The 3,952-nt window shown below is 45.1% G+C and overlaps 1 protein-coding gene across 4 annotated transcripts in view; it reads right to left on the bottom strand.

Moving 5' to 3' along the window:
* The window catches only part of Cpne1 (copine 1), a 40,321-nt gene extending 36,694 nt beyond the window's left edge, over positions 1-3,627 (bottom strand). For 3 of the 4 annotated variants that reach the window (XM_021183173.2, XM_021183183.2, XM_021183164.2), the window contains exon 1: positions 3,449-3,585. The gene's annotated coding sequence lies outside the window, so the exon portion shown is untranslated. Of the gene's footprint in view, positions 1-3,448 lie in introns of all 4 variants that reach the window. The other variant, XM_029471096.1, reaches the window with a different exon arrangement.
* Between the last annotated feature and the right edge of the window lie 325 nt (positions 3,628-3,952).

Here is a 3,952-nt window from a genome sequence, read left to right on the forward strand (position 1 = left end):
AAAAAAAAAAAAAAAAGTTTGAGGTCTGGACTACAACAGAGAGTGTCTTATAAACATTTAATCTACATATAAAATATAGGGACAGACAAGGAGAAAATCAGCCACTAGTCCATATAGTTCAGAAGACCTAAAACAACAAGCTTGCATTTACTGCATTTTTCACTTCATTTCCTAACAGATGTTTCTTCAGCACAACAGAAACCAGGGAAACATAGTACTTGCATATTAACAAGATAAATTTATTTTACTAGCCATTCCAAGTGTTTGAAACTTCAAAGTAAAATGTTCATCAACAAACCTTTTAGTTACAAAGAAAAGGAACAAACTAAAACTCCAGTATTTCCACGCTCTCTGGCAATCAACACGAGAAAGTAAATTTCATCTTGTAAAGTCGTCAACCTTTACCTGACAGCAATCAGGGCAAAGCAGAACCACACACTTAAGATCCAAAAGACACAAAAATCCCAACAACCTCTTAATGTCCGCCTCAAAGTTCAGCAACAAAGCCTCTATTTACAATGGGCACAATGTTATCAGCAGTGTAATCCCATCATCAAAGAAATCAGGAAACCACAGCTTCAGCCCTTTAAATTTGCCCCCTCCCCCCATTATCAGATAAAACACACTTCAGATCCTGGAACCATCCTTATTTATAAATACATTTTTCAGACACTGATAAAATGTAAAATGTTGAATGTTCATGTTAATTTCTCATCTAGTGCTCAGGCAGCAAATCAAGACATTTGTAAATAAGATGTTCCTCCTGCCAAAAAAATTTAATACTGTTATTAATGATACCAACAAAAATATCCTTTTTAGCCGGGCAGTGGTGGTGCAGGTCTTTAATCCCAGCACTTGGGAGGCAGAGGCAGGCGGATTTCTGAATTCAAGGCCAGCCTGGTCTACAGAGTGATTCCCAGGACTACACAGAGAAACCCTGTCTTGAAATAAATAAATAAATTTTTTATTCATTTATACTTCAAAATAAAAATATTACTTCTAGCTTAAGTAACCACATTTTCTTTCACTATGGCTTTTAGCCTTAAAAGCTGGCTTTAAACTTAAAACTCTGCCAAGCAAAGGTACGTAGGTGCTTGGCAGTAAAGCTGCTGGAACTACAAGTGAAATTATTTTTCTGTTTAGTCTGCCTACAACTTTTAGTGAGCATTCATTTTAATTAGTATTTATTACGAATATGTAGAGGAGAGGGCTGGAGAATCTGCCCAGTGGCTGCTCTTCCAGAGGCTCCATGACTCCCTGCATCCACAGGGCAGGCAGCTCACAACCTTCTGTAACTCTAGTTGCAGCAGATTTGACCCCCTCTCCTGGCCTCTGAGAACACCAGGCATGAAGGCTGGCAAATACCTACTCACTCAAAAACTGTAGGCTAGGTTTTAGATTTTAAGGTGGACTCTGCATTTTAGGGGGAGATTTAGAAATTAGTATAGAATGTACAACTAATTACAACATTTTCAGGGGGAAAAAAAATCACATATTCAAACTAAGTATCAAAAGTCAACTGTTACTAGTGACTCCACCAGCTTAAGAGTTCAATGTGAGCCTAAGCTACAAGATCCTATGGCCAATGAGGAACAAACAAGCCAACCTCCAAGAACCAAGCAGCACAGCAGCTCTCTACAAACTCAAGTGGGACTTTCTGACTGGCAGTAGGGTCTAGCATCTGGCACCCAGTATAAAGCAGAAGTATAATGATATAATAAGTTTTACACCTAAGAACTGTACCAACAACTCCCAAATGTTCAATATGCAACCAATCAAAACATTCAACATGCCACAAAATTGTAAAAGAAACCTAAAGTATATTGCTAGTAGCCTAGAGCAGTAACCACCACAGTGGTTTGATGGTCTCAGATCTGAACATAAAATTATACATTACAATCCACGCTGACCAACATTTAATCAAACACAAGGTGATATAAAAATGTAACCCGTTTTGATAAACTATCCAATACGCACTATGTACAGCCTTGTGAAATCACCTAAACACAAACATTTCATTTCCTTCCAAAATTATATTCGAAGTTATGTGAACAGTTCTTCCACAATCACTTTCTACGAATCCAAAAGTCTCCATCTCATCAAAAGCAACAAGTTTCAAAAACAAGTACATCAGTTTTATATATCTATTTTTTTAAATAAAAAAATTTTTGTAGGATTTTTTTCCAACTGCAAACGCTCTTTAACACTTTAACAGTATACAATGGTTAACAAGGCCTTGGACAATTTTTGTTTCTAAGACTGAAGTTCACCAAAAATTACACCTCAAACTATCTAAAAAGCCCTGAAAGAAATAGTCTCTCCCTTGAGTTGCCATCCATCCTAGTTTTTCCCCACCAAGTCATATAATAAGATTCGCATCAACTTAAATCTTAACGTACACAATAAAATGGTTTCTACCAACTGCACACACACTCAGTCATCTCGGAATCTAGGAGCCAAGAAGGCTTTAGGACCCAGAATACTTCTGCAACACAGCCTGTAACTCGCAACTTTATCTACCAGAATGAATGGATCTTTAGCACAGGGGACTCCTTATAACTTCCAATAAAACACACACTTAGGTCCACTCGCTTACTAACACGGGCACTCCAACCCGCTACATGAGTCCATACCCCAATACTAACCTGTAGATCTTTAAAATGCGTTCCCTTCTATTTTACGCGGCTGCAAAGTGGCGCCGCCAACCTTCAGACAGTAAGTAAGCTATCTAAAGACACCCACCCTCCTTCCTCCAACTCCCAAAGGTGCTGCAGATAGCAGCCCCTCCCCTAGGTGGGAATCAAGGACCAGCCATCCTAGCTACAATTCTCCAAGCCTTCCAGCCTCTCCGACCTACAGGGCGGTTCCAATCACCTACACTTAGGACGCCCCTCCTCAACGCTGGACCTAGGAAGCTATACACTGCAACTCCCTGCACCTCCAGGCCCTAAAAGCGACCGGTTCCCAGCCTCCCAGGACACCTTTCCTCCCCTTAGGAGTGTCCCTAGTGTAGTCCCCTTTTGCAGGTCATAGGCCACTGGGACCTCTTCACTTCGGGGCAGAGGTGAGAGTTAAAACCTCGTTCCCGCTTAAAGCCAACGAAGCCTTCCCCACTAAGCGTGCAGGCGTTTTCATCGCAATACCCCCCGACCCGGTAGTTCGCAGGCCGCGAGGCCACCCGATGCTGGCCGCTTCCCCTCTCAGGACCACCGGGGCGTCCCCGCTAAAGCCTTGCTCCCACTTCGGCACGCAGACTCCACCTTTCGCATCCTCGGAGGCCCCGGAGCGTGAGCGGCGCCCCAGGACCCCCGCAGCCCCGCCGCGACCCTTTGTGTAGGGCGCTCGCGGCCGCGGGCTCCGAGGCCTGGGAAGGCCCCGCCCCGAGGCACCAAGGAGGCGGCTCGAGCCCCGCACAGCCCCGCCCGTTCCGGGGCTGCGGGAGTCTTACCAGGGAGAGCTTGCGCGGCACCAGAACCCAGACCCGAGTTACCCCCCGCGCGAGTGCCTCAGCCCTGCGGCCGACAGCCCCAGCCCGAACGGCTTTCCCGGAGCCCACTGCAGTCAACACCTCCGCAGCCGCTTCACAAAATGGCCGCCCGCCCGCTCCGGCGCTCTGCGTTCCCGGAGTAGGCGGGGCGCCGCTGTCGACGTCACCCGATGGGAGACGCAGGCGCGCTGAGGATTTGGGGTGGGGGCAAAAGCTCAGAAGTTGCAGGTATTTGTGGTGAACCCGGTATATCAGTAGCTGTTTGCAAAGTCAGACCTGAAGCTGTTGTCCAAGGTTCCTTGCAGAGCTTTTGTACAGGTTCCTTTGGCTCTTGGAGACCCCCGTGAAGGGAGAAAAACAATGCCTTCACTGCAGAACTGTATTGAGGATTAAACGCACCAAGAAGCAAAAGCTTGATGCTTCTTTTTGACTATTGAAAAAAAATAAAATGGGAGGTAGAGGCAG

This window comes from Mus caroli, chromosome 2, assembly GCF_900094665.2.
Source record: "Mus caroli chromosome 2, CAROLI_EIJ_v1.1, whole genome shotgun sequence".
Lineage (NCBI taxonomy): Eukaryota > Metazoa > Chordata > Mammalia > Rodentia > Muridae > Mus > Mus caroli.